Raw genomic sequence first — 26,968 nt, 5'->3', positions numbered from 1 at the left:
CCCAAAGCACAGGGACGAGGTGAGGGGCTTAGACCATGACTGGGCAATGTTGTTTCTTACACCTGGGTGTGTGGCATTTTGTTTACCTGGCTACCCCCCTTGGGATAGGTTTTCCACAGCAAGCACCTATTGTTCCTCGGAAGCCGTTTCTGCCCCAGGGGTCTCCGGGCTGTGTTGCTTGGGGTGGAACTCCTGCTAGCAAAACTGCCGGGATGTGGGAAGGGCTCACACTGTGCCTGGGCCCTGTGGTCTCTTCCAGGTCAGTGTATGGCATTTCCTTCACCTTGCCACAGGCACCTGGGAGCATGTCTGCACGTGGAGAAAGACTTTCCCGTGGGAAGCCGTTTTTTGTCAAACGAGTCCCAGTGCTGTGCTCCTCTCTTTTCACTCCTGCTGCCAGAAGCCCAGGGAGGATGGGAGGGCTTAGAACATGGCTGGGCACTGTGGTTTCTTCCAGAGAAGTGGAGGGCATTTGCTTTACCTTGCCACAACACTTGTGATAGGGTCTGCACCTCAGGAAAGCTGTTTCCGTGGGAAGCCAGCTTTTTGCGAAACGGGTCTCAGGGCCGTGGGCCTCGGGTGTCCCTCCGGCTCCCCAAAGCACAGGGACGAGGTGAGGGGCTCAGACCATGCCTGGACAATGATGTTTCTTACACCTGGGTGTGTGGCATTTTGTTTACCTGGCTACCCCCACTTGGGATAGGTTTTCCACAGCAAGTACCTATTGTTCATCGGAAGTCGTTTCTGCCCCAGGGGTCTCCGGGCTGTGTTGGTTGGGGTGGAACTCCTGCTAGCAAAACCGCCGGGATGAGGGAAGGGCTCAGACTGTGCCTGGGCCCTGTGGTCTCTTCCAGATCAGTGTATGGCATTTCCTTCACCTTGCCACAGGCACCTGGGAGCATGTCTGCACGTGGAGAAAGACTTTCCCGTGGGAAGCCGTTTTTTGTGAAACGGGTCCCAGTGCTGTGCTCCTCTCTTTTCACTCCTGCTGCCAGAAGCCCAGGGAGGATGGGAGGGCTTAGAACATGGCTGGGCACTGTGGATTCTTCCAGAGAAGTGGAGGGCATTTGCTTTACCTTGCCACAACCACTTGTGATAGGGTCTGCACCTCAGGAAAGCTGTTTCCGTGGGAAGCCGGCTTTTTGCGCAACAGGTCTCAGGGCCGTGGGCCTCGGGTGTCCCTCCGGCTCCCCAAAGCACAGGGACGAGGTGAGGGGCTTAGACCATGACTGGGCAATGTTGTTTCTTACACCTGGGTGTGTGGCATTTTGTTTACCTGGCTACCCCCCTTGGGATAGGTTTTCCACAGCAAGCACCTATTGTTCCTCGGAAGCCGTTTCTGCCCAGGGGTCTCCGGGCTGTGTTGCTTGGGGTGGAACTCCTGCTAGCAAAACTGCCGGGATGTGGGAAGGGCTCACACTGTGCCTGGGCCCTGTGGTCTCTTCCAGGTCAGTGTATGGCATTTCCTTCACCTTGCCACAGGCACCTGGGAGCATGTCTGCACGTGGAGAAAGACTTTCCCGTGGGAAGCCGTTTTTTGTCAAACGGGTCCCAGTGCTGTGCTCCTCTCTTTTCACTCCTGCTGCCAGAAGCCCAGGGAGGATGGGAGGGCTTAGAACATGGCTGGGCACTGTGGTTTCTCCCAGAGAAGTGGAGGGCATTTGCTTTACCTTGCCACAACACTTGTGATAGGGTCTGCACCTCAGGAAAGCTGTTTCCGTGGAAGCCGGCTTCTTGCGAAACGGGTCTCAGGGCCGTGGGCCTCGGGTGTCCCTCCGGCTCCCCAAGGCACAGGGACGAGGTGAGGGGCTTAGACCATGACTGGGCAATGTTGTTTCTTACACCTGGGTGTGTGGCATTTTGTTTACCTGGCTACCCCCACTTGGGATAGGTTTTCCACAGCAAGCACCTATTTTTCCTCGGAAGCCGTTTCTGCCCCAGGGGTCTCCGGGCTGTGTTGGTTGGGGTGGAACTCCTGCTAGCAAAACTGCCGGGATGTGGGAAGGGCTCACACTGTGCCTGGGCCCTGTGGTCTCTTCCAGGTCAGTGTATGGCATTTCCTTCACCTTGCCACAGGCACCTGGGAGCATGTCTGCATGTGGAGAAAGACTTTCCCGTGGGAAGCCGTTTTTTGTCAAACGGGTCCCAGTGCTGTGCTCCTCTCTTTTCACTCCTGCTGCCAGAAGCCCAGGGAGGATGGGAGGGCTTAGAACATGGCTGGGCACTGTGGATTTTCCAGAGAAGTGGAGGGCATTTGCTTTACCTTGCCACAACCACTTGCGATAGGGTCTGCAACTCAGGAAAGCTGTTTCCGTGGAAGCCGGCTTTTTGCGCAACGGGTCTCAGGGCCGTGGGCCTCGGGTGTCCCTCCGGGTCCCCAAAGCACAGGGACGAGGTGAGGGGCTTAGACCATGACTGGGCAATGTTGTTTCTTACACCTGGGTGTGTGGCATTTTGTTTACCTGGCTACCCACCTTGGGATAGGTTTTCCACAGCAAGCACCTATTGTTCGTCGGAAGCCGTTTCTGCCCCAGGGGTCTCCGGGCTGTGTTGGTTGGGGTGGAACTCCTGCTAGCAAAACTGCCGGGATGTGGGAAGGGCTCACACTGTGCCTGGGCCCTGTGGTCTCTTCCAGGTCAGTGTATGGCATTTGCTTCACCTTGCCACAGGCACCTGGGAGCATGTCTGCACGTGGAGAAAGACTTTCCCGTGGGAAGCCGTTTTTTGTCAAACGGGTCCCAGTGCTGTGCTCCTCTCTTTTCACTCCTGCTGCCAGAAGCCCAGGGATGATGGGAGGGCTTAGAACATGGCTGGGCACTGTGGTTTCTTCCAGAAAAGTGGAGGGCATTTGCTTTACCTTGCCACAACACTTGTGATAGGGTCTGCACCTCAGGAAAGCTGTTTCCGTGGAAGCCGGCTTTTTGTGAAACGGGTCTCAGGGCCGTGGGCCTCGGGTGTCCCTCCGGCTCCCCAAAGCACAGGGACGAGGTGAGGGGCTTAGACCATGACTGGGCAATGTTGTTTCTTACACCTGGGTGTGTGGCATTTTGTTTACCTGGCTACCCCCACTTGGGATAGGTTTTCCACAGCAAGCACCTATTGTTCGTCGGAAGCCGTTTCTGCCCCAGGGGTCTCCGGGCTGTGTTGGTTGGGGTGGAACTCCTGCTAGCAAAACCGCCGGGATGAGGGAAGGGCTCAGACTGTGCCTGGGCCCTGTGGTCTCTTCCAGGTCAGTGTATGGCATTTTCTTCACCTTGCCACAGGCACCTGGGAGCATGTCTGCACGTGGAGAAAGACTTTCCCGTGGGTAGCCGTTTTTTGTCAAACGGATCCCAGTGCTGTGCTCCTCTCTTTTCACTCCTGCTGCCAGAAGCCCAGGGAGGATGGGAGGGCTTAGAACATGGCTGGGCACTGTGGTTTCTTCCAGAGAAGTGGAGCGCATTTGCTTTACCTTGCCACAACCACTTGTGAGAGGGTCTGCCCCTCAGGAAACCTGTTTCCGTGGGAAGCCGTGTTTTTGCGCAACGGGTCTCAGGGCCGTGGGCCTCGGGTGTCCCTCCGGCTCCCCAAAGCACAGGGACGAGGTGAGGGGCTTAGACCATGCCTGGGCAATGTTGTTTCTTACACCTGGGTGTGTGGCATTTTGTTTACCTGGCTACCCCCCTTGGGATAGGTTTTCCACAGCAAGCACCTATTGTTCCTCGGAAGCCGTTTCTGCCCCAGGGGTCTCAGGGCTGTTTTGGTTGGGGTGGAACTCCTGCTAGCAAAACTGCCGGGATGTGGGAAGGGCTCACACTGTGCCTGGGCCCTGTGGTCTCTTCCAGGTCAGTGTATGGCATTTCCTTCACCTTGCCACAGGCACCTGGGAGCATGTCTGCACGTGGAGAAAGACTTTCCCGTGGGAAGCCGTTTTTTGTCAAACGGGTCCCAGTGCTGTGCTCCTCTCTTTTCACTCCTGCTGCCAGAAGCCCAGGGAGGATGGGAGGGCTTAGAACATGGCTGGGCACTGTGGATTCTTCCAGAGAAGTGGAGGGCATTTGCTTTACCTTGCCACAACCACTTGTGATAGGGTCTGCACCTCAGGAAAGCTGTTTCCGTGGAAGCCGGCTTTTTGCGCAACGGGTCTCAGGGCCGTGGGCCTCGGGTGTCCCTCCGGCTCCCCAAAGCACAGGGACGAGGTGAGGGGCTTAGACCATGACTGGGCAATGTTGTTTCTTGCACCTGGGTGTGTGGCATTTTGTTTACCTGGCTACCCCCACTTGGGATAGGTTTTCCACAGCAAGTACCTATTGTTCGTCGGAAGCCGTTTCTGCCCCAGGGGTCTCCGGGCTGTGTTGCTGGGGTGGAACTCCTGCTAGCAAAACCGCCGGGATGAGGGAAGGGCTCAGACTGTGCCTGGGCCCTGTGGTCTCTTCCAGGTCAGTGTATGGCATTTCCTTCACCTTGCCACAGGCACCTGGGAGCATGTCTGCACGTGGAGAAAGACTTTCCCGTGGGAAGCCGTTTTTTGTCAAACGAGTCTCAGTGCTGTGCTCCTCTCTTTTCACTCCTGCTGCCAGAAGCCCAGGGAGGATGGGAGGGCTTAGAACATGGCTGGGCACTGTGGTTTCTTCCAGAGAAGTGGAGGGCATTTGCTTTACCTTGCCACAACACTTGTGATAGGGTCTGCACCTCAGGAAAGCTGTTTCCGTGGGAAGCCAGCTTTTTGCGAAACGGGTCTCAGGGCCGTGGGCCTCGGGTGTCCCTCCGGCTCCCCAAAGCACAGGGACGAGGTGAGGGGCTCAGACCATGCCTGGACAATGATGTTTCTTACACCTGGGTGTGTGGCATTTTGTTTACCTGGCTACCCCCACTTGGGATAGGTTTTCCACAGCAAGCACCTATTGTTCGTCGGAAGCCGTTTCTGCCCCAGGGGTCTCCGGGCTGTGTTGGTTGGGGTGGAACTCCTGCTAGCATAACCGCCGGGATGAGGGAAGGGCTCAGACTGTGCCTGGGCCCTGTGGTCTCTTCCAGATCAGTGTATGGCATTTCCTTCACCTTGCCACAGGCACCTGGGAGCATGTCTGCACGTGGAGAAAGACTTTCCCGTGGGAAGCCGTTTTTTGTCAAACGGGTCCCAGTGCTGTGCTCCTCTCTTTTCACTCCTGCTGCCAGAAGCCCAGGGAGGATGGGAGGGCTTAGAACATGGCTGGGCACTGTGGTTTCTTCCAGAGAAGTGGAGGGCATTTGCTTTACCTTGCCACAACACTTGTGATAGGGTCTGCACCTCAGGAAAGCTGTTTCCGTGGGAAGCCGTCTTTTTGCGCAACGGGTCTCAGGGCTGTGGGCCTCGGGTGTCCCTCCGGCTCCCCAAAGCACAGGGACGAGGTGAGGGGCTCAGACCATGCCTGGGCAATGTTGTTTCTTACACGTGGGTGTGTGGCATTTTGTTTACCTGACTACCCCCACTTGGGATAGGTTTTCCACAGCAAGCACCTAGTGATCCTCGGAAGCCGTTTCTGCCCCAGGGGTCTCCGGGCTGTGTTCGTTGGGGTGGAACTCCTGCTAGCAAAACCGCCGGGATGAGGGAAGGGCTCAGAATGTGCCTGGGCCCTGTGGCCTCTTCCAGGTCAGTGTATGGCATTTCCTTCACCTTGCCACAGGCACCTGGGAGCATGTCTGCACGTGGAGAAAGACTTTCCCGTGGGAAGCCGGTTTTTGTCAAACGGGTCCCAGTGCTGTGCTCCTCTCTTTTCACTCCTGCTGCCAGAAGCCCAGGGAGGATGGAGGGCTTAGAACATGGCTGGGCATTGTGGTTTCTTCCAGAGAAGTGGAGGGCATTTGCTTTACCTTGCCACAACCACTTGTGATAGGGTCTGCACCTCAGGAAAGCTGTTTCCGTGGGAAGCCGGCTTTTTGCGAAACGGGTCACAGGGCCGTGGGCCTCGGGTGTCCCTCCGGCTCCCCAAAGCACAGGGACGAGGTGAGGGGCTTAGACCATGCCTGGGCAATGTTGTTTCTTACACCTGGGGGTGTGTCATTTTGTTTACCTGGCTACCCCCACTTGGGATAGGTTTTCCACAGCAAGTACCTATTTTTCGTTGGAAGCCGTTTCTGCCCCAGGGGTCTCCGGGCTGTGTTCGTTGGGGTGGAACTCCTGCTAGCATAACCGCCGGGATGAGGGAAGGGCTCAGACTGTGCCTGGGCCCTGTGGTCTCTTCCAGGTCAGTGTATGGCATTTACTTCACCTTGCCAAAGGCACTTGTGAGCATGTTTGCACGTTACGAAAGATTTTTCCGTTGGAATCCGGTTTTTGTCCATCTCATAGGGAAGAAACAGAAACTCTTTGGCATAACCTGACTCACCCAGCATCAGGAAAGCAGTTCCAGAACTCAGCCCAGGGCCCCTGTCGCCTAGCCAATTGAAGCCACCACCATGCCTCTATCGAAAGGAATTCCCAAAGACTCTCCTCTGACTCCACCACCAAAGAAACAGCAGAGATAATATGGCACTTCAAAATATCGAAATGATACATCTAGTAAAGTTAGATACACAAGGTTTACCTTTATTTTTTTGTTTTTTATTACATAATGTTATAGTCTCCATACAGTACAGTAAATTTCGACGATACATTAGTTGCATATAACACCCAGTGCACCCTGCAATATGTGCCCTCCTTACTACCCATCACCAGCCTATATTTTAAACAGGAAAATGCTGTTCTGAATAATTTTGAATTTTCCCTCGACTCCCATTGTAACTCTTGGGATGAAAAGACTAATCAGTGATGAAACATCACCTTTGACAATTGGAAAGACATCATCCATATTTGTATGTGACGACAAATGGCCATCTAACGCTAAATGGTGCCCACTCACCCATATATAGGCCCAACTGTATAAACACTGTCAAACGTATATCTTAAAAATACAGAAAGAGTAAACCTCACCTTCCCTTTCTAATGAAAGAGTGTTTCTAGGAAACAGCTGTTCAAAATACTTTCACAAGCAGTCAATGAACAGAGAAAATGGGATCCCCTGCAAAGTGCTCCAAGCTCAGAAACTAAGTACCTCCTTCACCAAATTCAAAACGCTGACAACTATTACTTAAGTTTTACTTCATGGCTCAACTAGAGAAAAGAGAAAAACCCAGGAGATGGTGGGTTAATGAGAGGTTTTACTTCCAGTCCTGATGTGGATATGACATTTCTCCAAATGGACCTGCAGCTTTCTCTGAATGCTGGATCCCGTGTCAAACTACCTCACTGACTCAGACGCAGACGTTCAGAACGTCGGGTCTCGCGGAGCCAGAGCAGAGAAGTGTTGTCAGATGGGGAGAAGCAGCTCCTCGGACCTAAAGCCTGCACACCTGCTGTGGTTTCTGGGAGAATGGGGAAACATAGACTTGTCTTTTAGTAGTAATTATCTCCCAGCCCATTGCCACCATTCCCAGGAAACAGCTAGCACAATGCTGAAGTTGGGTAACGGCTCTGGGCCTTCCTAGTGCCACACCTGTGCCTGAGGGAACAGGGAATACCCTGCTGAACTCGGGGAACTGCTCAAGGTCCATTACCTGCACTGTGTCGGGGGACAGGGGCACCGCACTGAAGTTGGGGACTGTGCGGTCCTTTCTCTCGCTCTTCCTGGGGAACACGGGAAACCCTGGAATGTCTGCGAACCATCCCACAAAAGCTTTGCTGAGCGGGTGCCCTGGAGTTCCTGGGTCTGGGGTTTATGGCCAGTTGACGGAGACTAGGCAGAAGAGACTTTCAAGGGAAAAAGGAAAGAAACCTGAGTCTCCATGAACTCTCTCAACATGCCCTTCCAGAACCCCGCCTCTTACCCGGGGTGCCCCTACTCCCAGAAAGCCCACCTATGGCCACACAGCATGCACTCACCCAGCCAGGAACTCCACAGGTCCACTCTCTCAAAACTCCACTTCCTTGGCTCCTGGTCTGCGTCCTTGGGCTGCTCCGGATCTGCACACAGAGACGTAGCTCCACCCCCATGGGGTGATTGCTTGGGGAGTATAATGCTTCCAACTCCTTGAATGCCAGGCAACCGGCCCCATGACTCACAACTCTGGGAGTGCAGAGGTCCAGGAGGCACCTCCTTGGCTAAACGCCCTGAGCAGGCATGACGGGGATCATGGGCAGGGCTGCAATCACACACACACACACACACACACACACACACACACACACACACACACACACACACGGCCCCTTTCGCGGACCCCTCTAGCTGCAGACCACCCTCAGAGCCCTGCCCCTTCCCTTCTGCACCAACCCTTCCTGCAAGGGTGTGCCTGGTTCCTGGCAAGGTCAGCTGCTCTCAGACTGTTCCAGCCTTGGGCTTTAGGAAATGCAATGCTTTTATGCATATCCAAGGCAATTTTAAGCCCCAAAAGGAATGCTCCAAGCGGGAATAGCTTTGCCTTCTTGTCTCACCCATGGAGTGTATAGTGCTTCTCAGACCTTCAAAGCATCCTTCTAGGATGAGCCCATTTGTGTTGCAATCTATATACACATGCTTAGTTCTACAGGGAAGGGGCCAGGAGGAAAAGCCGGCCTCTGTCACGGTTGTGAACCAGGAACATTTATTTTTCACTTGAAAAGAAAACATAGTGTTATTGTCGACGCTAAAGGAAGGAACCTTTTAAAACATTTTAGAGAGGAAGGAAGAGAGTTTTATTCAAACCCAAGTCAAGGACAGCTGCCTGGGAGACACAGTCTTCACAAAGAAGGGAGTGCTCCAGGGAAGGAACATTTAGGGCAGGGTCATATATTTGTTCTGAGTTCTGCTACATACAGTTACACATCACGATAAGGAAGAACATTCCAGAAAGTGCAGACTTTTTCTTATGTTTTCAGTACGTACAAGTCAGTATGACTTTAATCTTATAGGAGCCAGAGAGGTTCTTTTGTGTTCTCACCTTGATGTTGGCAAAGGCATTTTTTGGTTCTCTTTTTCTTTTTGATGCATATGGACAATATGTGCTGGGGGCAGAAATAGGGCCTATGCTTTGAGGTTTTGTCTATTTTGAGCTGGGTAAAATGTTAAAGGAGAGCTTTCCTGGGAAGCCAAGGTCAGGTCTCACAGATGGTATGACATAAAAATTACTCTTATCCTTATCATCACTACCAAATGGAGGAACTTGAGATGAAAGCACCTTTCCCATAGTACAGAGACATCAAAGGACCCCTACAGAAGGTTACCTGCTCCATGGTCAACACAGGTAATAGAGGCGTTCATGGTCTCTGGACTCCTCCCCTTGTCCTGCCCAAATCTCTGAAGCATAGAGATCATTTACAGTCAGAATTTTAGACATCTTAGAGATGTCTGGCACCATTCCCTTGGACTACAGAATACAACAGAATAGCTCACTGTCAGAGCACGAAAGTGTCCCTGGATACACTAAGTTCTTTCTCTGCAACTTTGGCCTCATGGAAATCACAATCCTAACATAGAAACACTATGATGGTTGGGAAGTAAATAATCAGAGGTAAGGGAATATTTCAGCAATCTTTAGAGGCATTGTCTCACTCTGTAGAAGAGGCTAACTGCTTTAAATACTATTTCCGACCTTACAGCACACTCTGAACAGAGCAGAGCCTCCATCAATTAAAAAAGGATAGTTCTTTCAGTCACTTTAATATCAGAAAAATAGTATAGTATCTCTATTCCTAGGGATCTTTAAGACTCCGACTCAAAGGTCCTCCACTGAGATAATTATCTTCATGATCATGATGGGCAGAGGTGAAAAGGCAGCCGAATTCATTCCATTTGGCCACACAACAAGAAAATCCTAATACTTCCTAGGTTTCCAGATCGACAAGACCAGAGGTAAGAGCGAAATGGTTCCCTGTATGGAAGAACAAGGGATTTGGAGTCAGTTTGGAGATCCCACTTAGGTTTCTGACACTAAAATCCTCTGTAATTCATATTATTTCTGAGCCTTTGTCTATCCATCTAGGAAATGGGACTCATTCTATCTACACCCCAGTTGAGAAGTTTAAGAGGGAGAATGCTACACAGAGCCAGTGTGGACTCTCCCAAGAGCAGGTGCTCAGGAGCCATAATTACCATTGGGTCTATTTCTTTTCCAGAAAAAAGATCACATGGTGAAACCGTGTTTCAAAATGATGACTCACAAGATGATTTTCACACCTTCAGGAAGGTCAAGAAGCTGCTATTGTGTTGTAATTCTCTCAGAAATCATGTTATTAGCCTGGTGGGGACAATAGCACCATCATCACTAGGAGCGGGGAGCTTCTCATCTCCATATGGCTATGTTGACTCCCTTAACACAATGCCACCAGAAAGGAAAGCTGGAGGGAGGTGGTGGTGGGCCCAGGCCAAGGCTGCCAGGTGTGGCTGGCACATGCAGAACTCTGATAGGAGGCTTAAGTCCTGTCTACGTTAGGATAGTCAGTGCTCTTCAGAGACAAAGGGCCATTGTGTGTGAGCCCTGATGTAGAAAAGGTGGCAAATATCCACTGCGATCCCCTCTCTGACCCTTAGGATATGCAGCAAAGTTACATTGAATTTTTAAACATAGAGGGACTGCCTGGTCTTCTTTTGATGAGGACTCGGGCTCTATTCCTTGGAGGCCTAAGAATAGAATCTAGTTAGTTTCAGGATGTTAAAATGTAGACATGATTCATGGAACAACATATCATCTGTTTGGGTAAATAGTCTATGACCACTGGAAGTAATGTATTCTGCACGTATTATGCAATATTACATAGACGTCAATTAGGTCACATTTGTTACCAATGTTTTGTCTGCTTTTTCCATCAGATATTGAGAAAGGCATATTAAAATTTCCAAACAAAATTTCCAAAAAAAGAGGATGCCGATCAAAAATGTTGTGTGAAAACGAAAAGAGTGCCATCACTCCATTCAGTGAATCAGGTTTGTGCAGAGAGACGGTAACGTTGATCACTGAAGACACCAGGGTTTTCCAATATGTGTGTTGAACCTTAAGGAAACTGTCATAGACGTAACTCTCAGTAAGAAGAGCATGGTAAGGGTCTTCCAACTCCCATCCTCTGTCATGATGATGGAAGCATGTTGCAGAGTGGGAATGAAAGCATAAGGGCCACTAACCAATCTTCAAGGAAGAACATTGTATCAAAGCCATCTTTCACCTCACATCTTCGGTCGTGAAGATGAAACTATTGGCACAGGTGTCTAAGAAAACATAAGGAAAGTGCCATATACTGAAGTCCACGAAAGAACACCATAGAGAAAGCATCTTGCATCTCACAGTCTTCTGTCATAAAAACGGAAGTATGTGCAAAACTGTGTATGAAAACAGACGCATAAAGTGCATTGTTTCACTCTATACAGGAACACTGTACAGACACCATGTCTCAACTCACAGCTCCTGTAGTGAAGATGAAAGCCTTGGTAAGAATGTGTGCAACCTCATAAAGAAGTGCTGTCTACTTAATTCTAAGAACCAAATCTGTGTAGATAGAAAACAATATCAAACCAACCTCCTGACAAATGGATCAACCGGGGTTTCTTTCCTGTGTGTTGAACCTTAACGAAAGTGCCATAAACTTAATAGTAGGTGAGAGCACTGGGAAGATAGCATCTTTCAACCAACAAATTCTGTCGTGAAGACAGAAACGTTTGCATCATTGCCCTGAAAGCATAAGGAAAGTGGCAGAGACTTAGCTTCAAGAAAGGACCGTACCGAATCCATCCTTCAAGGCTCGTCTTCTTTTACGAAGTTGGAAGCATTCTCAGAAGTGTTTCTCAGCATAAGGGAATTATCGTATGCTTAACTTTATGAGGGAACTCCGTAGGACACTCTCTGAAACTCAGATCTTTTCTCATGAGGTTGAAAGCATTGGCTCAAGGGTAAAGGAACTTGTAAAGAAATGACGTTTACTCAACTCTGAGCACCAAGGTTCTGTATAGAGAATGAAACTTCAAACATCCTGATGCATGAAGAGAGAAGATTTTCAAATATCTGTGTTGAACGGTAAAAGAAGTGCCATACGCTTAACACTATGAAAGAGCACAATCTAGAGACAACCTTCCAAATCACATCTACGTTCATGAGGGTGGATGTATGTTCCAAAAGTCTGGATGAAACCTAAGGAACATGCTGTATGCTCAGGTAAGAACACCCTTGGAAAAAATCTTTCAACTCACATCTTCTTAATGAAGATGAAAGTACTTGCAGAAGTGTGAGTGAAAGCATAAGGAGAGGTCCTATCTAAGTAGTTGTGAGAACCAAGTCTGTGTTGATAGAAGGCAACATCAAACTAACATGGTGACCCATGAATATACACGAGTTGTCCAATACGTGCGTTGAACCTTAAAGAAAGGGCAATATACACAAATCTCAGTCAGAACATTGAAAGGACACCATCTTCTTTGGCACATCTTCTGTTAGGAAGATGGCAAGAGTTTCAAAAGTGTCTACGAATGCATAGGGAAAGGGTCACCTACTTTACTCAAGGACAGAACACTCTATGTGAAAGCATCTTGCACCTCACATCTGGTGTCATGAAGTGGGAGCATTGTGCCAAACGGTGTCTGCAAGCATCAAGATAATGCCCTTCATTTAACGACGTAAGAACACTACACAGAAAGCATCTCTCAACTCACATCAGTCATGAGGAGGAAAGCCCTTCAAAAAGGTTGTGTGAAAACGAAAGGAAAGTGCCATCAGTCAATTCAGCGAACCATGTTTTTGTAGAGACAAGGCAACGTTGATCAGTGAAAACACCAGGGTTTACCAATACGTGTGTTGAACCTTAAGGAAACAGCCATAGACGTAATCTCAGGAAGAAGAGGGTATGGAAAGGGTTTTCCAAGTCCCATAAACTGTCATGATGATGGAAGCATGTGTCTGATTGGGAATAAAAGCATAAGGAAAGGGACGTGAACCAATCTTAGGAAAGAACATTGTACCAAAGCCATCTTTGAAGTCACGTCTTCGGTGGTGAGGATGAAACCGTTTGTACAGGTGCCTAAGAAAACATAAGGAAAGTGCCATATACTGAATCAATGAAGGAACACCGTAGAGAAACCATCTGGCATCTCACAGTCCTCTGTCATGAAAACGGAAGCATGTGCAAAAGTGTGTAAGAAAGAGACACATAATGCTCCTGGAGCATTCAGGGGCCGCTGGTGGCTGGCGGTGTTAGAAACACAAAGGACAGAGACACACTGGCCCTGTAGGTGAGAGCTGGGATGCCAGGTGTGGGGCTCACATCCCGGACAGTGCAGGGTTGAGCAGCACCAACAGAAACAGAGTTAAAGTGGCCAGAACATCAGTGGAGAACTGTCCGCAATCCCTCTGAGACAGAGGATGAAATTCGGCCACTGCTGCTCTGGCTCTCAGAAGAGGCACAGCAAAACACCAGGGAAAGCCACCAGAGAACAAAAGCCTGGAAATACCGAATCACTCTGTGCCCATCCCCATCCCCCCTTGCAGGGGACATGGAGACTATACCCAAACAGGGTTAACCTTAATATCGGCTTGGCAGGCCCCTCCCCCAGAAGGCAGGCTGAAAAATCAAGAAGCCCACATCCCTAAGATCCCCATAAAACAAGGGCTCATGGCCTGGGTCCCAGTCAATAATTTGGGCTCTGGACAAACCCACAACTTCTCATTAGAATGTCTAGAAGGAGAAATCCGCCCCAGCAAAGAAAAGAAAATGAGTCTGTGGCTTCTGCCACAGAACTAATGGATATGGACATAACCAAATTATCAGAAATGGAATTCAGAGTAACAAAGGTGAAGATGATGTGTAGACTTGAAAAAGTATTAACGAAAATATTGATGAGAATATAGAATCTCTAAGGGCAGAAATGAGACCAAATCTGGCAGAAATTAAAGTAAAAAAATAACAAATAACGTACAGTATCTTTGCTCAGTGTAGAATCCCTATCGTAAGTGGTTGTGGCAATGTAAAGAACATGCCATAAACTAATCTGTAAGAAACAACAGTGTACAAGAACAAATTAGCCCTAACACCATCATTCGTGAACATGGAAGCATTAACGAAAATGGTCGTGGAAGCCTACGAAAGTGCGAAACACGTATCTCTGAGAGACAACACTATACAAGGAAAGACCAATGAACACCATCTTTCATGATTATGGAAGCATGAATGAAAAGGTTCTGGAATTACCAAGACTTTGCCCCATCCTTTAGGTAATAAACCACCGTGTACAGGAAAACACCTTCAACTCATATCAACCTCCTCAATAGTGATCCCAACTCAACACTGGGTGTGTTGGCCTAGGGAAATGTCCACATACTTAGAGATAAGAAACAACGGTGTCAGGATAATTCCCTTCAAGTCACATCAGACTTCCTGAAGATGGAAGGAGGAATCAAGGTGGTTATGGTACCGTTAGGAAAGGCCTACGAACATAAAGCTGAGAAAAAACAGTGTACAGGAACCCTCTTACAACATACAGTATCTTTGGTTAATGTGGAATCTCTATCGTAAGTGGTTGTGGCATCGTAAAGAAAATCCTTAAGCTTTTTTATATGAAACAACAGTGTACAGGAACCCGCTTAGCCCTAACATCATCCTTCGTGAATATGGAAGCAGTAACCAAATTGGACGTGGAAGCCTGACTAAAGTGCCAAACACTTATCTCTGAGACACAACACTATACAAGGAAAGACCAATGAACATAATCCTTCACAAGTAAGGAAGAATTAATGAAAAGGTTCTGGAATCTCGGGGACTCTGCCCAATCCATATTGCTAATGAACCACTGTGTACAGGAAGACACCTTCAACTCACATCAGCCTCCTCAACACTGATCCCGATTCAATTTTGGCTCTGTAGGCCTAGGTAAAGGTCCACATACTTATAGCTAAGAAACAACGGTGTCAGGATAATGCCCTTCAAGTTACATCAGCCTTCCTGAAGATGGAAGCAGGAATCTAGGTGGTTATAGTACCATTAGGAAAAGCCTACTGAAATATACCTGAGAAACCACAGTGTACAGGAAATATATTACAACGTACAATTTTTTGTAAGTGGTTCTGGCAACATAACTACAATGCCAAAAATTTATCTGTAAGAAACAACAGTGTACGGGAACCCACTTAGCCCTAACATCATTAATAATGAGTATGGAAGCATTCACCAACGTGGTCGTGGAGCCTTACGAAAGTGCCAAAAACTTATCTCTGAGACACAACAGTATACAAGGAAAGACCAATGATTTCTCAACATTTGCTGCAACATGGACGGTACTGGAGGAGGTAATGCTAAGTGAAATAAGTCAAGCAGAGAAAGACAATTATCATATTTTTTCTCTCAATTATGGAACATAAGAACTAGGAAGATCGGTAAGAGAAGAAAGGGATAAAAAGGAGGGGTAATGAGAAGGGAGAATAAAACATGGCAGATAATGGACTCTGAGATAGAAACTGAGGGTTTCAGAGGGGTGAGGGGTGAGGGAATGGGAGAGGCTGGTGATGGGCATTAAGGAGGGTACGTATTGTATGGTGCACTGGGTGTTATTGCAAGTAATGAACCATCGAACTTTACATCATCAAAAACCAGGGATGTAATGTATGGTGACGAATTTAATATATTAAGAAAATAATAAATCAATCAATCGATCAATCAATCAATCAATCAATCAATAAATAGGAAAGACCAAGGAACATCATCTTTTATGAGTAAGGAAGAGTTCACCAAAGTGTTTTGGAAACATGAACATTGTGCCACATTCTTATATGTAATAGATAACAGTGTCTAGGAACCGTCCTTCAACTAAAGCACCCTCATACATAGGGATCCCTTCTCAACATTGGATTTGAAATCCTAGGGAAACAACCACACCCTTATCTCTTGGAAACAATGGTGCCAAGATTAAGTCCACCAATAACATCAATGATTATGTACAGGGAAGCATGTATCAAGGTGGTTGTGGAAGCATTAGGACAGGTCTAGCTGCATATCTGTAAGAAACAACACTGTATGGAACCGCCCTCAACTAACATCACCCTCATGATTCAACATCCCTTCAGAAAATAGGGGGTGTATGCCCCAATGTTCATAGAAGCTTTGTCTACAATTGCTAAATCGTGGAAGGAGCTGAGATGCCCTTCAACAGATGACTGGATTAAGAAGTTGTGGTCCATATATACAATGGAATATTACTCAGCTTTCAAGAAGAACGATTTCTCAACATTTGCTGCAACATGGATGGCACTGGAAGAGATAATGCTAAGTGAAATGAGTCAAGCAGTGAAAGACAATTATCATGTGGTTTCTCACATCTGTGGAACATAAGAACTAGGAAGATTGGTAGGAGAAGAAAGGGATAAAGAAAGGGGGGGTAATCAGAAGGGGGAATGAAATATGAGAGACTATGGACTCTGAGAAACAAACTGAAGGCTTCAGAGGGGAGGGGTATGGTGGAATGGGATAGGCTGGTGCTGGGTGGTGGGGAGGGCATGTATTCCATGGTGCACTGGGTGTTATACGCAACTAATGAATCATTGAACTTTACATCAAAAACAAGGGATATACTGTATGGTGACTAACATAAAATAATAAAAAAAAACACTAAAAAAAAGAAAATGGGGGTTATGAATCACCAAAGGCACGCATACATATATCTAAGAAACAACAGTGTACAGGAAAGAACCCCTTACAATGGATATCAGCATTCATGCATATGGAAACATGATCCAAAGTGGAGGTGGAATTAGAGGGAAAGGACCACATACATATCCCAAGACAATACCACTTTAGAGAATAGCATTAACAATTAACATCATCTTTCACGAATATGGAAACATTAATGAAAAGTTTTTATTTTTTATTTTTATTTTTTAAAGATTTTATTTATTTATTCGACAGAGATAGAGACAACCAGCGAGAGAGGGAACACAAGTAGGGGGAGTGGGAGAGGAAGAAGCAGGCTCATAGCAGAGGAGCCTGATGTGGGGCTCGATCCCATAATGCCAGGATCATGCCCAGAGCCGAAGGCAGACGCTTAACCGCTGTGCCACCCAGGCGCCCCTAATGAAAAGTTTGTAAATCTTGAGGACCGTGCCCCAACCTTATTGGTAATATACCACCATATACAGGAAAACACCTTCAACTAATGTCAGCCTCCTCAACACTGATCCCTATTCAAGATTGGGTGTGTACGCCTAGGGAAAGGTCCACATAATTATAGCTAAGAAACAACAGTGTCAGGATAATGCTTTTCAAGTCACATCAGCCTTCCTAAAGATGGAAGCATCGGTCAAGGTCGCTAGGGTACCCTCTGGTAAGGCCTACGAACATAAAGCTGAGAAACAACAGTGTACAGGAGCCATCTTACAACGTACAATATCTTTGGTTAATGTGGCATCCTTATCGTAAATGGTTGTGGCAATGTAATGAAAAGGCCATAAACTTATCTGTAAGAAACAACAGTGTACGGGAACCCACTTAGCCCTAATATCAAAATTCATGAATATGGAAGCATTAACCAAAATGGTTGTGGAAGCCTGACAAGAGTGCCAAAAACTTATCTCTGAGACGCAACACTATACAAGGAAAGACCAACGAACATCATCTTTTAAGAGTAAGGAAGATTTTACCATAGTGGTCTTGAAACATGAAATTTGTGCCCCATTCTTGTACGTAATAGACAGCAGTGTCTTTCAACCGTCCTCCAATTAAAGCAACCTCCTGCATAGGGATCCCTTCGCAAAATTGTGTTGCAGTCCTAGGGAAATTACCACACCCTTCTCTCTAGGAAACAACAGTGTCAGGGTAATGTCTACCAATAATATCACTGATTAGAAATAAGGAAGCATGACTCAAAGTGGTTGTCGAAGCTTTAGGAAAGGTCTAAGTACATATCTGTAAGAAACAACAGTGTATAGGGACTGCCCTCAGCTAAAATCACCCTCATGATTATACAATCCTTCAGAAAATAGGGGGTGTATGAATCACCAAACCGCATACATATATCTAAGAAAAAACCGTGTAGAGGATAGAACCCCTTACAATGAACATCACCATTCACGAATATGGAAACATGAACCAAGGAGGAGGTAGAATCAGAAGAAAAGGACCACATACCTATCCCTTGACAACACCACTTTACAGAATAGCATTAACAATTAACAGCATCTTTCATGAATATGGAAGCATTAATGAATAGTTTCTTGAATCTTGAGGACTATTCCCCATCCTTATTGGTAATGAACCACCGTGTACAGGAAAACACCTTCAACTAACATCAGCCTGATCAATACTGATGCCTATTCAACATTGTGTGTGTAGGCCTAGGGAAATTTTCCCATACTTATAGCTAAGAAACAATGGTGTGAGGATAATGCCCTTCAAATCACATCAGCCTTCTGAAGATGGAAGCATGAATCAAGGTGGTTATGGTTCCATTGGGTAAGAAGAAACAACAGTGTACAGGAACCATCTTACAACATACAATATCTTTGGTTAATGTGGACTCCCTCTCGTAAGTGATTGCAGCAACCTAACCAAAGTGCCATAAACTTATAGGTAAGAAAGAACATTGTACAGGAACCCACTTACCCATAATATCATCATTCATGAATATGGAAGCATTCATCAAATTGGTCACGGACGCCTGATGAAAATGAAAAACACTTATCTCTGAGACACAACACTATACAAGGAAAGACACAACACTATACATGGCTGCCATTTGGGACTCCAGAAAGCACTCTGAGACGGAGAAACCTCAGGGAACACCTGACCCAAGCCCAGACGAAACCAATTCCAGCAGATTCCTGGCCCCTAAACACTGTGCTGACAGTCTCCCCAACCCACTCTCCTCAGCCCCGATAGGGTCGCAGAGCCAGCCAATTGAGATTTCCATCCTCCTAGGGCCTGACATTAACGTTAGGTTGGGTTCTCAGGGCTTCACTCCTAGAGACACAGCACAAAGATATAGGTATTGGGGAAGCCTGAGCCGGATTAGGGCCAAAGCATGCCACACAGAAAGAAAGAGTGCCATCTGGGACTCTAGAGGCTATTAGGAGCAGGAGAAATCTGCATATCCCACAGTCAATCCCGTCCAGCTCCCGCATTCAGGAGACCCTTGGATGAAAACCCTGAGCCTTCCTTTCTCCACAACCCACCTACTCAAATCAGGACACGGCAATGCTGAGTTCAAAACCAAGATATGGTCTTTCCCATGCTCCTGAGCCCTAAGCCAAATGCTCCGTTGGGTTCCCAGAGACCATTCCAGGAGCCAAGCACCAAACACACAGGGACTGGGGAAACCTGAGCCACATTGGTGAATCAGCATGCCACAGAGAGGGAAACCGTACCATTTGGACCTGCAGAGGAATGCAGAGGAAGAGAAATAAGAATGCCTACCTGATCCAATCCCAGCGAGACACCACTTCCACAGACCCCCTGTGGACAACTCCTGTGTCTGACATTCAACCCAAAGCACACCCTCCTCTTAGGCCCCTGGAATCTCACATCGGATGGCTCATCTGAACAGCCATACACCTAGACCCGTGCCCTTACTACACGTTGAGTAGTGTGAGGTCCATTCCGAGACATCTAGCTCCAAGGACCAGGGAATGGGGACTGCTGAGCAATGTCAGGACACAAAGCCTGCCACACAGAAGGAAAGGTTGTCATCTGGGACTCCAGAAAGCACTCTGAGAAGGAGAAACCTCAGGGAACACCTGACCAAAGCAAAGAGAAAATCACTTCCAGTGGATTCCTGACCCCTAAACACTGTGCCGACAGTCTCTCCAGCCCACTCTCCTGAGCCTCAACAGGGTGGCAGAGCCAGTCGATTGGGCTTTGCAGCCTCCTAGGGCGTGACACTCACCATAGCTTGGGTACTCAGGGGTCCACTCCTAGAGAGATGGCACAAAGATATAGGGATTTGGGAAACCTGAGCCCTATCTGAGTCCTCAGCATGCCACACAGAAAGAAAACGTACCATCTGGGATGCAGAGGTATTCGGGGGCTGAAAAATCTGCATATCCCACTGAATCAATTCTAGCTGGCTCCCGCATTCAGGGTCCCCTTGGACCAAAACCCTGAGCCTTCCCTTCTCCACAACCCACCTACTCAAATCAGGACACAGCAATGGTGAGCTCAAAACCAGGAGATGGTCCCTCCCAGGCTCCTGAGCCCTAAGCCAAATGTTCCGTTGGCTTCCAAGAGGTCTTTCCAGGAGGCAAACACACAGCGACTGGGGAAACCTGAGTCATACCTGCAAATCAGCATGCCATGCAGATGGAAACTGTGCCATTTGGACCCACAGAAGGAATGCAGAGCAGAAGTTATGAATTCCCAGCTGTTCCAAACCCAACGAACCCCACATTCAAAGCCCCCCTGCCTGCAACTGCTGTGTTTCAGATGCAACCCAAATCACGCCCTACTCTTGGCCCCTGGAAGGTCGCATCTGCTGGCTGATCTTTAGGGCCATGCCCCTAGACCCACGCCTTAATTCTAGTTTGGGGTCTGTTAGGTTTATTCCCATACGCCTGACTCCAAAGCACAGGGATCAGGTACCACTGAGCAATGTTAGGCAGTAGCCTGCCACACAGAACTAAAATATGCCATTTGGGACTCCAGAAAGTTTTGCGAGAAGAAACCTAAGTGAACACCTGACCTAAGCCCAGCGAATCTCCACTTTCAGCGGAACTCTAGGCCCTCATCCGTGACACTGGCACTCTCCTCAGCCCCCAGGTCAGTTTGTTTAGAGCCGGTCAATCGGGCTTTCCATCCTCCCCTCCATGACAGTAATCATAGGTTGGATTCTGAGTAGTCCACTCCCAGAGGTCTGCCTCCAAAGATACGGAGATGAAGAAGCCTGAGTCATACCTAAGGCCTCAGTATGCCACCCAGAGCGAGACCGTTTTATTTGGGACTCCAGAAAGGAGGTCGAGGGGGAGAAGTCCTAATTACTTCTGTACTTGATTCCCTCGATCCCCCGCATTCACTGGCTCTGGGCACAAACTCACTGCTTCACACTCACCCCAACCCATGCCATCAATCCCCGCCCCCACCGTGGAAATTCTGGATACATCCACCCTATTGGAACTCTCATTCTCCTATGCCTTACCCCTAACCCTAGATTTGGTGTGAGAGGTCCATTCTGAAAAGGCTGGAGTGGGAGACATGGATCCTGAGGGCGGACCTGTGGCCCCCCTCCAAGGCCGGGCATCATCCTTGCCTCACAGGGGATCCATGAAAGTGTTCTATCAGATGACTGATGGGGCTCCCTCCTGAAGAACTCAGACACAGAAAGGCAATTACAGATGCTCACATGTACATACAACATGGGGAAAGAAATTACTGAACGCATAGATATGGAGAATAGATTTGTGGGTGCCTGATTCAGAGGAGGATGGGAAGGGTGAAGGTGGTCAAAGATACAGGTTTGTGTGTTAAAATCCAACAGCCATGGAATGTTCTGTGCAGCAGGGAGACTAAAGTGAACCCCGCAGGATGGGGTACAGGTTCCCCAGCTCTTTGAAAGTACAGTACTCCTAGGAAACCTTTCAGAGCAGAAAGGGTGTAAAGAAGGAATGACCATTAATAAATATGGAAAAATTAGTGACCATGCTCAGACTCCTAAATTTACTTATTGTTGGCATTTCTCAGGACCCAGGACACAATTCCTAATGGATGCCGAAAATAAATGGAGAGAAAGCACAGCAGATGCTCACAAACAGAATTCAAAGCGCTGGTGGCTGGACACGGAGAGCGGTTTACAGGAAGGAGCTGGTTACGGTGCACGCTGCATCTGTCGTGCTTCTCCCCAAACAGATGCTGAATGCAAAGCTCACCGTTCAACTCTTTTCATAAGGAACATCCTCTTCAGGTTTCTTCCCATTAGTGAAACCAGGTGATAACGGAGATCTTTCCAAAAAGCCAAGTGTCTTCCCATGAACTTTTAAAAAATGGGGAATACTTATACTTTACCGTTGCTGAGGGAGGAGATGTGAAAGCTTCTCCTGGAAACAAACCTCAGCAGATCCACCCAGAAAGGCACCTTCCTCAGCATGCCGAACGCGGACTACCTCCTACCCCCAGATACCTTCTCCTTCCCCTCGCTCAGGACAACCCACAACAGCTGGGAGCTACCCCAGTTCCTCCTTTCTCCCATCCTCAATATCTAAGCTGTCGGCAAATCCTGTGAGCTCCATCTTCAAGACGTACTCACCGTAGGACTCACCACTCCTTTCAAGGCCACCTGTCTGGACCACACTGGAGCCCATCACTTGCCTGAGTTCCTGGAAAAGAGTCATCATTGACCTCCCTTGCCCAACCTCAACCCTCTGTCATCTGCTCTCAACCCTGCAGCCAGGATGACCCAGTGAAACAGGGTCCCATGGGGTCACAGCCCTGCTATGGCTTTCTGTCACTCTGTCACCTTGATGAGGCAAGTCCTAAGCTGTCGCCTGTGGTCACAGGGCCATCTTGTAGCTCATGGATGCACCTGGTATGCTCCTTCCCTGGGGCCTTTGCACATGCTTTCCATTCTGTTTAGAATGCTCTTCATGTGATATCACTGACCTTCCCTAGATCTTGACTCAAGCATCACCCTCCTAGTGAAGTACCACCTGACCCCTATGTGAATACCAAACACCACCCCCACCTTCCCTTCAGCACCCCCAGTCCTGTCTCCTCCTTTATATTTCCATAGCACTTATTTTAATCTCCAGTTCATCTTGGCAGGGAAGAAACTGAGGCATCAACTGATGGCTTCATCACCTACTGCTCCCAATTTCCTGGTCCAAAGTCCAGGGGAAAAGGTGCCCGGGACGAGGGGGTCCATCCACCTCCTGCACCCTGAACACCATCAGGTAAGGGAGCCATATGAGGAATTCACCTGTACACGAAACCTGAAACCAGAAACCTTCCTCGATGACAGGTGAGCACACACATTCACTCCTCTTCCCTGAGGTGCTCATCCAAGAAACCTGAGCAGAGATGCTGCCTAGAGCCCAAATATCCCTCTGGCCAAAATCCTGGGAAACAGACATCTGATCTCAGCACCCTGCCAGGCTTGGATCCGCTCAGTGAGTCCTAAGACCCAGAGACTTCTTTCCACTCCAGCTCAATCCTTCTCACAGAGAAGCAAACTCCAGCCTCACAAACGTGCTCATCGGTAGCTCTGGAATTCCCTGGGTTGTGTCTACACTGGCCCACACAGTGGTCCCATGCAGAACACTCCACAAATGTCCTAGGTTTACAAGCCACTTTCAAGCTGCCCTTAGAAAGGCAGAAACTGGCCCAATTAGGCAGACCAGCCAAGTGATTTGATGTGCTGCAAACTCGGACAACATCCTCCCTGAACACCAATGCTTCCGAGTCCAAGCGTCCAAACTTCGCTCACTGGGCACTGAGAACCAAGTAAGCATGAACACTGCTCTTTCGATTCACTGACCTCCCAGGCCTTCCAATCAGAACCAAGCTCCAGTCACCACTCTATTTTCCCTTCAGAGAGAGAGGTCAAATGATGGAATAAAACACTCCCTGTGCACAGCACACTTCTATCCACATAGAATTCCTTGGTCTTCCTCATTCGGGCAGCCCTACAAGACCCACACCAATGAGAGATACCACAAGTTCAATCATCACGTATATATTTGACCTTGTGTTCTTTCTTTTGATAATTTTATTTCAAAGTCAATGTCTCTCTTGCTTATTAAAATAATAATAATAATTAATAATTAATAATCATGATAATGATGATGATGATATGGTCACCTAAGGATTTGGATCTCCATTGCCAGATGGCATGGCTCTTGTCCAGATAAGGATGAAGACAAAACCTCAGCCCATAAAGCAAAGCCCACAACCTCAGGGATCCCGACACGCCTCATGGGTGAAGAGTTCCGATGCTACATGGGCGTGTCTGAGTCCAAACGATACAGGCAAACTCCAGCATTCATTCTGTTTTCTTCATTAATTCCCCAGCTCAAGTCGCAAGTGACTCACCGGGTCAAGCTTCCAGAGCCCTGGATGGGTCTCCAGGTAAGCACCCCCACCCCGGGGGGGACAAGAACACCAACAAAGGATTCTTTTAATATTTCACAAGACTGTTTTCCCATTCTTTAATTAAACTGGGAAATAAAAACGCACAGATAGCCCCTTCTACTAGCCGGTCCGATTCACTTCACTGGTCGATATAAGAGCAGGAAATAAAAGAGTTACGGATTTTCTGAGGACCCATCATGTCCATCACTTCAGGTTTGAAACTTCACACACATGCAAGGAAAGAAGCTCCAGCAAACATCTCGGCCTGGCAACTCTGACTGCCTGAATTGGAGTGACAGGGACAAACGATGATTCTGTGTGTGCTGGCTGAGGCTGGTGGCCCTGAAGAAGGGACTCGGCCAGCTCTTCACCTGTGCCTCAACTGTCCTCAGCCAGGAACCAGCTCACAGCCCTCACCTGTCACAACGTTCACATGGGAGACCACAGCCACCCCAGGAGCGCGCCCTGCCCATACCCTGCTGCAGAATGCACTCAGCTCTCCTCTGGGACCCGTCACCTCTACCCAGACCTGGAACCCCCATCTGCTGCAAAGCTCCAGGATTCCCCCTCCTTTCCCAAAATTACACTGGCCCAAGGCTTTCCTGAGAAAGGGAGAAGGGTACCTAATGAATGGTTCACACCTTCTTTCCCTTTCTTTCATATTTATCTCCACTTACCTTCCTACCTGTGCAAACTGTTAAGTGATGTATGCATGGAACATGAACGTGTTCTGAGATCGCAATCTTTCATTGCAGCCTTCTCAGGCCTCCTTATGCAATAAAATACCATATCCCTAGGACAGGGAGTTTTAAAATTATTATTTACAGAATAATAGAGCCCAAATCACCTCGTTTTTAGTTGCTCTTCAATAGGCAGAACAGTTTCTGTGTAAAAAGACTTTCCACAGATATGACCTCCCATCAATTTCTTTATTTTCTTTTTAAAATTTTTTTTATTATGTTATGTTAGTCACCATACACTACATCCTTAGTTTTTGATGTAGTGTTCCATGATTCATTGTTTGCGTACAACACCCAGGGCTCCATGCAATACGTGCCCTCCTTAATACCCATCACCGGCCTATCCCAATCCCCCACCAAACCCCTCTGAAGCCCTCAGTTTGTTTCCCAGAGTCCACAGTCTGTCGTGGTTCATTCCCCCTTCTGTTTACCCCACCCTTCATTCTTCCCTTCCTTCTCCTACTGAGCTCCCTGCTATTTCTCCTGTTCCATAAATGAGTGAATCCGTATCAAAATTGCCTTTCTCTGCTTGACTTATTTCACCTTCCAGCAATCTCATAAGGAGGAAACAGAAACTCTGTGGGATAACCTGACTCACCCAGCGTCAAGCAAGTAGTTCCAGAACTCAGCCCAGAGCTCCCGTCACCAGGCCCCTTGAAGCCACCAGCATGACTCTATCCAAAGGAATTCCCAAAGACTCTCCTTCTGACTGCACCACCAAAGAAATGAGAGAATATGGCACCTCAACATATTGAGTTGATACATCTAGTGAAGCTAGATAGTCAAGCTTAACTTTTTTTTTTTTTTAAAGATTTTATTTATTTATTTGACAGAGATAGAGACAGCCAGCGAGAGAGGGAACACAAGCAGGGGGAGTGGGAGAGGAAGAAGCAGGCTCATAGCAGAGGAGCCTGATGTGGGGCTCGATCCCATAACGTCGGGATCACGCCCTGAGCCGAAGGCAGACGCTTAACCGCTGTGCCACCCAGGCGCCCCAGTCAAGCTTAACTTTTAAACAGGAAAAGGCTGCTTTGAATAATTTTGAATTTTCCCTCGACCCTCATTGTAATTCTTGGGATGAAAAGACTAATCAGTGATGAAACATCACCTTTGACAAATGACAAGACATCATCCATATCTGTATCTGACGACAAAAAGCCATCTAACCCTAAATGGTGGCCACTCACCCATATCGTAGGCCCAACTGAATAAACAATGTTAGATGTATATCTTAAAAATACACAAAGAGTAAATCTAACCTTCCCTTTCTAATGAAAGAGTGTTTCTAGGAAACAGCTGTTCAAAATACATTCATAAGCAGTCAATGAACAGAGAAAATGGGATCCCCTGCAAAGTGCTCTAAGTTCAGAAACTAAGTACCTCCTTCACCAAATTCAGAACACTGACAACTATATTACTTAAGTTTTACTTCATGGCTCAACTAGAGAAAAGAGAAAAGCCCAGGAGATAGTGGGTTAATGAGAGGTGTTACCTCCAGTCCTGACGTGGATATGACATTTCTCCAAATGGACCTGCCGCTTTCTCTGAATGCTGGTGTCCTGTGTCAAGCTGTCTCACCGACTCAGATGCAGACGTTCAAAACCTCGGGTCTCGCAGAGCCAGAGAAGAGAAGTGTTGTCAGGTGGGGAGAAGGCGGCTCCTCGGACCTAAAACCAGCATGCCTGCTGCAGTTTCTGGGAGAAGGGGAAACAGACTTGTCTTTTAGTAGTAATTATCTTCCAGCCCATTGCCACCATTCCCAGGGAACAGGCAGCACAATGCTGAAGTTGGGTAACGGCTCTGGGGTTTCCTAGTGCCACACATGTGCCTGAAGGAACAGGGAACACCCTGCTGAACTTGGGGAACTGCTCAAGGTCCATTACCTGCACTGTGTCGGGGGACAGGGGCACCGCACTGAAGTTGGGGACCGTGCGGTCCTTACTCTCGCTCTTCCTGGGGAACAAGTGAAACCCTGGAATGTCTGCGACCAATACCACAAAAGCTCTGCTGAGCAGGTGCCCTGGAGTCCATGGGTTTGCTATGTAAGGCCAGTTGACAGAGAGTAGGCAGAAGAGACTATCAAGGGAAAAAGAAAACTCAACTGAATCTCCAAATGAACTCCCTCCACATGCCCTTCCAGAACCCCACCTCTCACCCGGGGTGCCCCTACTCCCAGACCATGCCCCACACAGGCACACAGCATGCATTCACTCAGCCAGGAACTCCACACTTTGAATCTCTC

This window comes from Ursus americanus, chromosome 36, assembly GCF_024610735.1.
Source record: "Ursus americanus isolate L20-20 chromosome 36, mUrsAme1.1.p, whole genome shotgun sequence".
NCBI lineage: Eukaryota > Metazoa > Chordata > Mammalia > Carnivora > Ursidae > Ursus > Ursus americanus.
The sequence above is the reverse complement of the archived record's forward strand: the minus strand, read 5'-3'. Positions refer to the sequence as shown.